The sequence below is a fragment of the Apteryx mantelli genome, chromosome 5, assembly GCF_036417845.1.
Source record: "Apteryx mantelli isolate bAptMan1 chromosome 5, bAptMan1.hap1, whole genome shotgun sequence".
Taxonomy (NCBI): Eukaryota; Metazoa; Chordata; class Aves; order Apterygiformes; family Apterygidae; genus Apteryx; species Apteryx mantelli.
In genome coordinates this window covers 71,554,761-71,568,387 of record NC_089982.1, presented here as the reverse complement: position 1 = coordinate 71,568,387, position 13,627 = coordinate 71,554,761, and the positions used below count along the sequence as shown (strand labels likewise).

Sequence of the window (13,627 nt, the reverse complement as noted above, 5' to 3'; positions counted from 1 at the left end):
ATTTAAAAGAACCATGCCATTTGATTTTCTTTCTGAATTTAATTTCTCTTATCTTTTTGGTTTTCATTCTATCTTGGATTAGGATTTTTTTAATTAAAGAGTTTTCTGTACAAGAGAAATACAGTGCATGCCCAGCTCTATTTATGAGATTATATTATTTTCGTGAGAGAAAAAAATAGGTAGACTTATGATTATAGATAAATTGCTGTAATGCTCTTATTTTGTAGCAATCAATGGGAATAAAGACGGAATAAATTAACAGTCAGAAAAAATCCTGTATTATAATCCGTTATAATGGAGCAAATGGAAGAGAATTAATGGTTGACTTTGCTGTAAATTTACTATTTGATTATTTTTAAGCGTTATTGTTTGTAATCTGAATGTTATATTAATGTAAGTTTTTATAGTCTAGTAACTTATATAACTCAAAATTTAATATGGTAGATTTTATAGCTGCCTAATAACCTCAATCTATAGAAGAGTCTCAAAAAGGGGCAAAGCTTATATTAAAAGTTCTAATGACCAGCATTCAGAAGTTCAGAGAAGTCCCGAGCTGTTTCAAACTCCTCAGTCTGAAAATGAAGCCGAATACATCACCCAACAAAGCTCTTTCTTTAACTTGCTGACATTTCCTGATTCTTGAAGCAGCAGCCTTCTGTGATTTCATCATTTTCTCTCTGAAATTAGAAAAGAAATGGAAAGGCATAAAAATAAGAAAATAACAAAAAGTAAATTTAACTGAAAGTTTGTGTTTTTAGGGCAAATCTTTGGAGAGTTTGTATTTTGTCACAATGGTTCTGTTTCCACTGTAGAGCTGACATGTGAATGCATTGGTTACTCCATGCAATGAAAATTCTTAACATGCCTCGAATGTCGGCTGATAATGACAAGCAAACAGCTCCAGTTCATAATCTAGCTAATTTTTTTTGGCATAGGACAGGGACTGAATTTGAATTTCAACATATGCCAGGGAGAAAATGCCCATCAGGATACTAGAACGACACATTGCCTGCTGAGATTAAATGATTCACTGAAGACCTGTAAGCTGTGACTCAAAGAGACATGAGATTATCTGTGTAATCACTCAAATTTAAAGAAATAGCAGGACCATTTTTTTTGGTACTGTTGGCTTCTCCCCCAAAATATATGTATTGTCCTGTCAGCAAGACCTGTCTCTTTCTATAACTCTTCTTATGGCAGAAATGTATATCTGTCACTGCAACAATACAGCGGAGAGCAGATACCAGCCTTTTTACACTGATGTCATATTTGTCCAACTGCTTTGTCCTTAAAACCTATAATCTTGAAATGAGTGACAGCATCAAAAACCTTGGGGAATTCTATCATTACTGAGGCAAGAATTTGATTTTTGTCCAGTCCATTTGCTCCATCTATTTATTTGTTGCACAGCTGAGCAGCATACTGGTCTGGGCTGTGCACAACAGGGCTAGATTCATCCACAATGTGCAAGCCAAGAGTACGTTTGGGAGGCAGATACTCCATCATCTGACTTGGAGCCTGTCCCCTGCCCTTGAAGGGACTGGGGGGCAGCAGAACATACCAAATACCCTTGAACTTCCCATGCAATGTTGCTGTTAAGTGCAAGGTATGACAACACAGAATGAATATTTAAAATATAGTGTTCACAGTAGCTGTCATTTTAACCAACAAATGTTTTAGCCCAGTGTCAGTCTGAAACTGGGAACAACAAAAAAGCCATGAAATCTCTCTGGGCTAGATGTTGGGTATGGGGCACAGAGCCCTAAGTAAGTTAGTTCACATCAACATTTTGGTATCCTCATGGCTTCCAGGGACCTTTACAGACGGATTTCAACCTCAGGCAATTACCTTAGAATATTTTATCACAATCACGCACATTTTATCCTTAGTTGTGTGTTTCCAGCATTCAAGAACACCTTGTTCGAACTCTGTTATGGTATTGTTCTCTTTCATATGAATTAATGGAGCACTTTCATTGTCTGCCACTACAGCACATCCTGCACCTCCATAGATTAGCCTTTGTATACACTGAATTAGCTCTAGATAATCTAATCAAGGAGGCTAGGTTTTTACATGATATTCTTCATAGTGGTCTCTGAAAACCTCCAAGGAGACCAATGTTTTTCCGCAATGTCCTCTCTAATGATTCTCCCATTATATTCCAATGTCTGCAGCTGTTTTGTGTCCAGTAACTGTGCTGGAGCTTTAGTGTATATATTTTCGTTGTAGCATTTGACCTGCAATAACCTAGGAGAAATTTTTTTTTTTCCCCTCATGTTACTCTCACTCCTGCTTTCTTTTGGGCTCTGTTGCAATGGTAATCACTTTTGTCCAAATCATGTGTCTCTCAGCAACATGATCTCCCGGGGCTTATTGTACTCAACATCCTAAAATGTAGGAAAATCTGTGTGTTTTTCTACATCTCTCTTGCATAGCTGGGAGAAATATAGGTTAGGTTTTGGTTTCACACCTGTCTCTTACTGTGACTCTGTTGGACAGTGGTGCAACAAAGAAAGAGAAGGGTTGGAGATTTTAATTTCCCTCCATCTGTCTTGAGACAAATATAAAAGATTCCAGGCATTTCAATAGTCTGAGAATCCTCTGCACCATTCTCTGCTGCTCTCTCCCAGCTCCCTTCTGAAAGACCCAGGACCTCCTCCACTTAGGAAATCCCATCTAGCTTATTTGAGATTCTTCCTGCTTTACAGACATCACAGTCTGGTCCATAATGACATGGTAAGGCTCTAAAGTGCTGCACAAGGATACAAGATGTGCTGTGCCACACCACCAACTTGTTAAAGTTCTTCTTTAGGTACCTAGATCCATCATTTACATGTAGCTGATGTGAAGATTTCAAAGCTGCAATCCTGAAGCCCTAAAGTTGTTTTCTTGGAATAGCTGTTCCCACACACTTTTTAACAATGTGCCCTGAGCTATCAGCTATTCTCCATGGGTATTCCTCCTATTGAAGATGTTCTGCTAGATTTGATTCGATTCAGTTCAATTCTAAGTTAAGTAATTATTGGTCTGACCGAGTCTATATCCTAGTCTAGTAAGTGCACTCCGCTGAGACCTAGGAAGCTGAGGTCTAAGTCCCTGCTAAATATTTAATGTTGTATGCACAAAGAATAGCTCCCACAGGAGGGATCCCCAGCAAAAAGTGACAAAAATCAAATCATCCCGAAGCGTGGTTTGAACCTGGTCCTTTGACATTATAGGGATGTCCTAACTAGATTATTAGATCCTGAGAGGTGGAACCTCCCTTTCTGTTCTTTTTGCAAATGGGATTGAAGCAGTTAGCTCTAGGTTTATTGATCATAATCCCAGGCAAAAAGAGGAACATCCACACCTCTCATTAACCAGGTGAGCTGATTGTCAGTGTTCTGCTGTTTTCCTCTGTATTTTACTTCTGGCTGCTGGAGATGACTCTCTGTTTGGCAGGTGTCTCTGACAATGCATGTGTCTTCCATGCAGCAGTGACCAAAGCTCAGAGCTGAGGAGTCCTTTGGGCAGCACATCACCCAAAGGCAGGGCATAGCAAAGCATAGCAACTGGAGAAAACTTGGGGAACCCTGCTTCCATCTTTGTTCAGGAAAATCCTGAAAAACTTGCCAAAGTACTGGGTAAAGAACAAGCAAGGACTTCAGGATCTGGTCCCTTACCAGAGTCTGGCAACCAGTACGTATCAACAATAAGATGAAATTAAAGAAATCCCTTCTAAATGTGCCGGGGAGAACATATGGGAGATATCTCCTACCAAACACCACACTAACTTATGAGCATTTATTTGGATATTTGTATTCATTCATATTCAAAATGACTTAAAAGATAACTATCATGGAATCTAGGTGTCTTTTCACACTGCAAATAGCACAGTAAGGCCCACAGAAATTTAAGCGCTGTGAGTAGATCTCTATCACCAGTCATTGCTGAAGTTCCGTCCCATCCTTCATCTTCAGGGAACTCCCCCTCTGTCCTTGTCAAGCCCAACTAATTTGCAACATACCTAGAAAGAAAGAGTGCCTGGGCTATTTCAGAGCAATATGGGAACAAATGCCAGAATCTTAGAGCAGTCACTCATGGTCTCTTATAAGGACCGTGCTAATCACTTGTTGCTAGGCACTTGGCTTGCAGGGGGAGCAAAGCTTCTTAGGATGTTAAAAGACAAGGACTATCTCTATAGCTCAATGTAGCCTAGTAAGTGGCATGAGAAATAGACACCTGTAGCTCCACATTAGTCATAGCAGGAAAGAAATGAAACAGTGTGATGTTTTTGTGTATGTCTACATTCATGTTTAAGTTTGGCTCAAAAAAGTGCTTTCGAAATTAATTTCCCAGTTGTTCCCACTTCATACACTTTGATTAGCATCACAGAGCAGCTTCGAGGCATAAAATGGATTCCTTTCAAATGAACCTAAACTGGAAGGTGCCCTCCAGAAGCACCTCTAGCACACTCACATGCTAGCAATGAACCTACCAGATTAGACTAGAGTTTGCTTAACGGAAACACAGAAATGTGTATTGTGTAGACACTGGGTCCTCAGCACCAACCACTTTGCTCTGTGGATCCTCTTCTGTTGTGCTCATAAAGCCATTTCAGACTTCGTCTTTCTCCAAACAGCCAATTCCCTCACCAAGCTCCTTGTGCTACTGTGTGTGTAAGGGCATTATTAATGGCATGGATTTACTGAGGAAACAGGGCACTATCACCTTGCTAGTGCCATCTCCTGCAATAGGGATCATTCTTTCAGTCCCATACGGTGACAGTGATAATGGAGCTGTGTGTTTTCCTCCCCTAGCTCCATTTCCCTGTGCACAACACAAGGTAAGAGCCCTTCTGGAAAGGGGTCTGCTGTGGTAGCAAGTTTGTTTGTACTCAGAATTGTGTCATCTTTTCAAAATTCAGCTCCACCTGCTTATTTGCTCTCTGGCCACCTGTGGTAGCTAGAGCTACTGGCTGACAATATCTTGTGTGAACTTGCCTGTCTTCCACTTTGTGTTAAGTTTGCATGCTTTCAATCATCAACCCCTTATTTCTGAACTGTTTTTTTCCGTTTTCACAAAGAAAGGGACAAGATAAGAAGGAGCAACTGATCAGTTTCCTTGATACCCTTCTTAATTGTATGGACCCAAATCAAATCCTTTTTTTTTTTTCTGCTTTTATCTAGTGCAGGTATTGAATGACTAAAGCTTCATCTTGAAGTGCTGAAACAAATGATTAGAATGTTATTTAGCTATCAGGCACTCTTAAGGGTCATGGAATAATTAATGCATAACCTGACTGTAATTAGAATTTTGAGTTATTCTATTGATATCTTTTTTTCTTTGCATATTGCAAAAACTAAAAAGAGGGAAAAAAAACCTTTTTCTCTGTTGTAAAGTAGTTACATGCACAGAAGTGCCTTTGTGAAGCCAGGGAATTTTCTGATCAATCCTAACACGATATGCCATTGACGTAAATAAAGACTGTGAATGCAAGATGACATCTGGGTGATAATAGCAGAATTTATATTAAATTAGAAGAATATGAATATTAAGAATAATATGATGAAGAATCCTTAATCAGACTTTTGTGCAGTAGATGCACAATTCTGTGATTCAACCATTTGAATAAGCAATCAAAAGTGGGTTAAAAAAATAAATTAGAATGAAGATTTTCTTCACTTGCTACTGACATATAAAATTGCAAAATAGCAAATATTATATTATCATAGATCTTTCAAGAGACTACATCAGTTTTAGAACGTTTGCTGACTGTTACATTTGGGTTGAATTCAAGAGGGGACAGTATTTTAGAACCTGATTATCTCTCCTAACTTGCTCTTTATCTCAGTGGGTAGAATAGAGGTAATAATTAGAGAATTAAGCTTTGCTCGCTCAGTCATGAAGTGCACAAATTCACTTGCTGTTTCATATTTATTTTCCAGCTGGAGGAGTTTAATTTATTTTGCTTTCTGCTGTGCCCACACCTGACCGACCAAAGCAGCTTCACTAGGGTCCCACTGATCTCTGCCATTTAACCCATATATCTCTTCCTATTGCTTTGCAAAGCAAACAGCTTTCCTCTGAGGCCTGTGCCAGATTTGTTTAGATATAGCCAACAGGAGGCTGTGGAGCAGCCAGCAACTGCCATCCCTGTTGACCCCCTGAATCTGATAGCACATCCACTGGGTGCATTCCTTCTACCTGCCAAAGGTATGAGAACCATGAAGAGGAACCTTGTACAGATGCCTGGGGCTGGTCTGAGTTCAGCAACATGTAAATCTTGTTCATATCCCTTTAGCACCACAATTTCTGCTTGTCAGATTCATAGGTCACAGTCATTCTGCTTTAAAAACCCAACAGCATTGTTTCCAACAAGCAGAAATAATAATATATCATTGAGTGATACTGAAGAACAATAATAATGTGTTCTCTTTTATTATTATTTCCTATCTGAATCCAGATGTTTTCTGTGGTCCCTGTAGGCAAAATGCTGTCTCTGAGAAAGTCCCTGCTGGCTGTCACAATGCAATGTTATCTTGTGAATGGCTCCTTAAATATCTGCAAGGTCAGAGAGATTAAATGTTCTCCTGGGAAACTCAGGAAAAGTAGAATGTCAGCATCACCTTTCGTCCAAGTGAAAAGTTAAATGACATTTCCAGTGATATTGATTAGAACATCTCCGAGTGTCAAAACAGAATGGTGATTTCAATAATGGCAATGAAATGCAAAGGTTGAAGCAGGAGATTGCAAGAGTAGACAGTACTTCATTTCAGAAGAAATTCAAAACTGGGAATCAGGAAATCTCTTTTCTCATAGTGTTTGGGACTCATATTTGGGGAGCCGGATCTTTCTCTCTCTCCTTTTGCACAGGTGAGATTGTGGACTGAGGTAACCATGGGGAATGCTACCACCCTTTCCTTGTGTGAGGTACCTTCTTCACTTGTATCCCAGGCTATGGTGCTGGGGCATGTTCATCTAGGATGTTCCTGTGCTGCTCACTGCATTGTCATAAATGGCACTCCAAGGTGTGTGTGAATGTCAGCATCTTTTAAGATACCGTCATCTCATTTCAGTTCTTAAAGGAAGTCAAGCCACTCCCAGTCCCAGAAAGTTGGATCTCTGGCTGTCAAAAGAACTTCTATTACATTACAGTACAGACTTCTGAATATTGTCTACTATAGCTCCTTTTACTGACTCAGGTTTATTTATAGGAAGAAGGACATTTTCTTTCTCTTGATTATTTAGTATATGATTTGTTTCATCTCATGCATTTCATACAGAGAGTGTCCTTACAATGTTTCTGGCATTAAATACAGCACCAAAGTGAAGAATAACTGAAGAAGGTAGAAATGAGGAGACAAGGAGAATGGAGAGTGGACAAGTTTTCAGCTGGTGTAAGCTAGCAGTCAGCTGCACAGAAACCAATGGAGCTATCCTGACTCCTGTTGCAGATTCTCCAGCCAAGGATCTGGCCTACTATTTATTTTCTGAGGAGATCAGAAAAGCGCTGAAATAGGGAATTACAGACAAACCCTATTTCAACTTGCAGAGCTGCAGAGGAGAATGTTCTAGCACCAGAAATGGTGGGGGTTTTGCAGATTCACAGTCAAAATGACAGTGCAAGAGTGCTAAAAGAAGTACTAGAGAAGAATAGTCAGAGAGAAAAGAGATGCTGAAACAAATCTAGGGAGCACATTATTTTAAAATTGTTTTGAGTGTGTCCCTACCCTACAATTAACACAAATGTGTCTTAATCACTTTGAAATACTTTGAATATCCTGCAATTCTGAAGCAGTAAAATTGAAACAAGTACATTTAACAATACAAAGAAATTGTATGCACATTCTGACTTTTTATAAATTAATTTGACCTCATTATTAAGAGAGTAATAAAATAATCTTATTTAATGTTCTGGTTTTCTGAATCTTTGCATGATTGATAGATGATCTGTGCACCTCACATTTTTCAGTTTCAAGATTATCTCCAAGTTCAGCTCCCAGGCTCTCATTTGAACTTTTGTTGTCCTTCTTGACCTTAGTCTGCACACTCAGATGGTCATTTAGATTCTTCTGATTGCAGCCTAAGAAAGCGAAGGGAAGGTTTATCTTTAGCTTGGCCCTTCTGTAAACCCATATTGTTCCTTTGCTATAACAGAAAGAAATTTGGGTTGTAAAAGTCTGTATTACATTGATCCCCTACTGGGGTTCAGGGGCATAATGAGTTTTATTTGATTTTGCTTACACCAATGTAAATCAGAAGGAGGTGTATTAGGGCTATCAAAGAGGCAGTTGCATTATATAGGTGTAAGTGAAATAATAAGACCCTTTGCCTCTCCCGCAGCAGTAATATTTTTGCATTGCTATAGTCCCCTCTCTGTTGGTGAGTTAAAGTGGAATATGATTTGTTGCACAAAAATAACTTTTCACATTCTTGTATGCATATCTGGCAAAATTCAGTCTAGCAAACTATCAGGGTGATTACTTAAATCTTATGCAGGGATCACTGCAGCAGAGGGATGTGTTCTTGCCAAAAGCAAAAGCTTGGGAACAAACAGAGAAGGGAACAGACAGCCTGGCAAGATGCCATTTTTTGCCTTCCTTGGTTTTCTAGGACTTCAGTAGTAAGGTAGGATTTTTTTGTTTTTTTGTGTGTTTTTTTTAAGAAACCCAAATATACAATTTATGACATGCAAGACACTGTCCTGAGAAAAGCTGGCTGCAAATGTTCTGATTTGCCAGAGCGGCTATTAGCAGGTAGCAGAATGGAGGGACTGCACAATTGCATAAGGGTAGTGGCCAGCCTCGTTGACTGGCAATGGCACATACAACCTTTCAGCTCTAGTTTACTGATGGTATTTAAAACAGAAATGGGTCTCACGCATTTTTCAGTCTGTGGATCTGTCCTCTCAACTTTGAGGAAGTTTGAAATCTGAATGTAGCTCCATGGCTGAGTTAAGCTATACAGGCAGGGTACACTCTCTGAGGTTAGGATCATACAGAACAGATACTGGAGGAAATGGCAGAAGGCCACTTCCTGAGGGTTTGCTTAGACACTTGGGTCCTATATGTTTTATCAGTACTGAAATCTAAATAATGATATTATTGCATTTTTGCTTTGGAAAATTCTGCATGGAACCCTTATCGATTTTAGTACTGCAGAATCAGGAGCTAAGGCAATATATGAGCATGGACCCATGCCAACTCTTTTACATCGTATCCTGATACTTGTAACAATGTGCAAATGCAAGGTATACATATATATATATATATATATATATGTATTTTTTTGGTTGGCTTTTGGAAGCCATCCAATGTGAGAGTCATCTCTCCTAAGTTTAGCTATCAAAAACTTGTGCATCTAGTCTCAGCCAGTCATCTCATCAATGGAGAGGGAAAGGCACTCACAGGCAGCAATTCATCTAATTCTAAAACATGGGCCTAAGATAAGTGACCTGAATCACCCTCTAGAGGGATCTATCTGACAAAAGACAGGGCACAAGCAAGCAGTGTAGACAAAAGGCTTAATTTCAGATCTCTGAAGTTAGGGAAGACAAATCTATTCAGAGTGATTGATGATCAAAGATACTGAATGCATATGGAAAATACAGCTGGACCTGGATGTTACTCTATATAAGAACAACTTGAGATTACCGTAGAAGCTGGTAAGAACTGAAGAACCAACATGCTCTTTATGCATCATGAAAAGCTTCCTGAATGCTTTGGCTCTTTGGAATGTCTTATTGCCCCTGACTAAGCTGGATACTATAGTGGAGAATAGAGAAAAGACGCCTGGATAACGTTTTGATGCAAAAGAGAGTGAAAACAATTCCAAAAGAAAACTGGAAAGGGAGACTTCTTCAGACAGTCTAAAACACAGTGATACCGAGGGACTCATTGCTACCAGGTCTTGCGAGGCCAAAAATATACGATGTTTCACAGAGTGATGACATTAATTCATGGAGGTTCAACCAACTGTTACACAGAACCAGGTGTACTGCAATTCCAGCACCAATGTCCAGCTCAAGAAATCCCCGAAACCTAGAAGCTGTAAAAGGGAGAGATTTACTTTAAACATTCCCTATTTTTCTATACTCTACCCTAACCACTGATTGTGGTTAGAAACAGGATATTGGAGTCAGTGGACTTTTCCTCTGCTCCTCTACAACGATTTTCATGTCTTTAGACTAGCTTCTTAGACCTCAGTGGATCATTCATATCAACAAAGGGTTTGGCCTCAGAGCCTCACTCTACAAGGAATTTGCAAGTGCAATTGGACAATGATATGTCAAGACATTGTCACACAGTAATAGCAGTTCATAGAAGGATGATGTAGAAAAAGGATTTTGGAGGTTTATATAAATGCTTCATTTGGATAACTTTTTGCAGATACTGATGGGAGTCACAAACCATGTTTAAGGTCTCTTCTTTCGTTGGCAAACTATTGCTGTGTTTGCAGCAAGGCACTTGTACAACCATCAAAAGGTCATCTGTACCATAGTCTGTCTCTCATGCTGGCATATCTTGGATTTGTAATGTTAGGTTGTGGCAATAAAGGAGCTCAATCTAATTTCAAAGATTTTACATCACAGGGCATGCTCTGAATTTCTCAATATACCTTTGTAGCCATAAGATTTTCCTAGCACTTCTTTTGCTTGTTGCTTTGTTTATTCAGCACATTAGAGGTTCTTTTAGCAAAATGCATTGGCATTTGACCTGAAAGGTGGATTTTCTCTGTTTTTATAAATAGAATTCCCCTTCTGGTAAATATCAATGCTTGAGATAAAATGCTTTTGTCAGATCTTCATACACAATGAAGGCAATGAAACTTTAATTGGATTATTCCTCTGATTTGTCATTACCTGGTATTTTTCTTTATCCCTAAAAGAATCTTAATTTGTGCTTGGGGGAAACCCACCTATTTTATAATCCAATCTTCCTCCTCACAAAATATCCATTTTCTATGAATAGCACTATTTATTGATTCTCTTCTTTAACTGAGGCTTATGAATTAGAGTGGTATTTGTGAAGCAGAGTTGTGAATACACTACTCTTAAATAAGATTAGTCATATATAAGTTATTTCTCCTACTAAGTCTAATCACAATAATTTTATATAATTATTTCTTATGAAATACTTCTCCACATACTCAAAGACTGACCACACAGTTTCATCCAGTTCTTCTTACTTTTCTCATGTTGTGAAATGACAAATCAGGAAAGATTAAAAGCAATGTATTCATGAATGTCTGCATAGTCTCTTTATTTTTTTCCCAAGTTACTTTTTGACTAGATTTCATTCACTGACTGACCAGCCTTATGTGGAGCCATCTCAAGAGGGTCGACATGTGACAGCCAGGAAGTAAACAGAACAGAGCCTGATAAAAACAGCTGGAGCAGCCAGAAGAATACCTGTATATCCATGCAATTTACATAATGCATCCACCTTTTCTAAAACATGAAATTGTGATTTGAAAAATGTTCACAAAGATACAGACTTTGAAATCCTTATGCACAAATTTATAAAGGTATATACTTGCCCAGGGTTGTACCTCAATGGACACTTAACTCTTACTGAGATCAATCATTATCTACCAGGATTCTGATCCACTAAAATATTTTGCCACCTAACTCCCACTTACTTTTAGATATTGAGGCTTATCTGCATTTAAAGGTGTTCAAACCGTTTTAAAAGCATGGTTCCTGTGAGGTGCAAAGACACTGAGAGCACCATGGCAGACAAGCCATCCAATAAGGAGCTTGGGACAGTGTTTGGGGTGAAATGAGCTCAGAGAGAGTGCATACCCCCCCTTGCAATAGCACTGGTGTTCACCTGACAGGTGCTCACTCAGTAGGCAGAAAATTCCCTTTTTGTGTGTATGTGTGGGCAGGAGCTGGATTAGTCTTCTGCTGGCTGAGAGAGCTGAACTGACTCTCTGGGAGATCAGATGGCTCACTAGGGAATCAGACAAGTACTAGAAGCAGTTAAAAGCAGAATTTAGGAGCGTTCAGGTGACTGCGGCAATTTAAACCACTGCAAACTGTAGCCTTAGAAGTGAGTCAGGGACTGGATCTCAGCCTTGGCTTTAGAAATTTACTGTCTTATTTTCTTTCACATAGCTTTGTGCCTTCAGTGCAAAGCTATTCTTCCTGATCACACATGGACAGGAAGCTAGGTGACTCTCTGCTGTCTGCAAAGAGGGCCCTGTGGGATTAGCTCAGGTACAGACACCTGTTGCAGATGTCTGCATTTTGTCAAATGAATCCAGTCCTGAAGTCTGGCTCTGTGTTAGGTGGCTAAAGTCATCACTTGGATCATCTCCACAAATGAGGAGTCCATGTACTGTAATGAGGATAATACAGATTTCAGGATAAAATAATCTGACAAGGTGAATAATATGCGCAGGACTTGGCTTTCATTTGCACTAAGACCATTTTACATTACACAGATGTTAATAGAGGTGCCTTACAAATCTATTAAATGCAGATTAATCACAATTTAAAGCAGCCTTACATGGCCTGAGTGATGTATGGTGACTTTAATGTAAAGGAGAGTTAGGAACATTCCACTCTGGTTTGCTCATCTTTTAAGAACAACAACGTGTTTCATATGGCAGCCTGCCTTGGTGAACGTGATTACAGCATATCTCTGCACCTCTGCTTAATCCAAAGCATGACTCAGACCACTAGAAAACCAGAGCATTTACTCACTGTCTAGGATGAGCAAGTTAAAGAATGACCGTTATCTTAGAATGTGGGATAAGGGGGAGGAAACTGTGTAAGGCTGAGCAGCTCTCAGACACTTTGCTTCCACCTGTAGCTGTGGTGAGAAGCAAAATCAGGTAATGACAAGAAACAGCTGCTGGACACCTTGAACTATATCATGTTAAGAGTCATTGGCTCAAAGATATGTTGGGGGAACAAAAGCTAGAATATGTATACAATGCTTAATGAGAAAAGATGTCTTTTCCCTCTCTTTCCCAAATTTGGGTAGGCTTTATAGTTACTAAAAATAAGAAAACCAGGACAAACTGTGACAATGTGATCTGTAACTGAAGCCTGTAAGTGGAAAATGACTAGCATTAAATTGTAATTGTACAGACAAAGGCTTATTTATTACCACTGACTACATTAAAAATCTGCAGTGCACACAGAAGCCAAACTTCAGATCTTGTCATGCTTAATAAAATATTGAATTAAGCAGAAGTGAAACTACCTGCCATATCTAAAAGATAGTCTCAATGCCCTTTCAATGCTTTATTTTAAGACCAAGTACAAAAGGTTTTCACCTTACCGTAATTAACTTTTTATCATTAAGATTCAGAAAAATTGAATTGTGTTGGACACAGGTCATCATAATGAGAATTTAATGGATCTGTATTACTATGCAAGTTAAGCTTTGAATATGTGCTAAATGCATTACATTACCATTGACCTATGCAAATTTCCTTCTCTGTGTCTCTTTTTCTTCACTGCTGCCGCATTAAGACCCCCTCTCTTTCCTCATCTCCTTAAACAATGATTTCCTCATTTTCATATTAATTGCATCAGTTAACTGAGATAATGCTCTCACTGAAATGAGCAATAGGATGAATCACTGAAATGGTGCAGTTATTCTTTTTGCTTAACCAATTTCACAGGACCTTC

The 13,627-nt window shown here is 39.0% G+C and overlaps 1 long non-coding RNA gene across 1 annotated transcript in view; it reads right to left on the bottom strand.

Moving 5' to 3' along the window:
* Positions 1-305: 305 nt before the first annotated feature.
* The window catches only part of LOC106498782 (uncharacterized), a 36,453-nt gene continuing 23,131 nt past the window's right edge, over positions 306-13,627 (bottom strand). Inside the window, exon 4 of the long non-coding RNA XR_010884287.1 lies at positions 306-677. This is a non-coding gene — a long non-coding RNA (uncharacterized lncRNA). The remainder of the gene's footprint in view (positions 678-13,627) is intronic.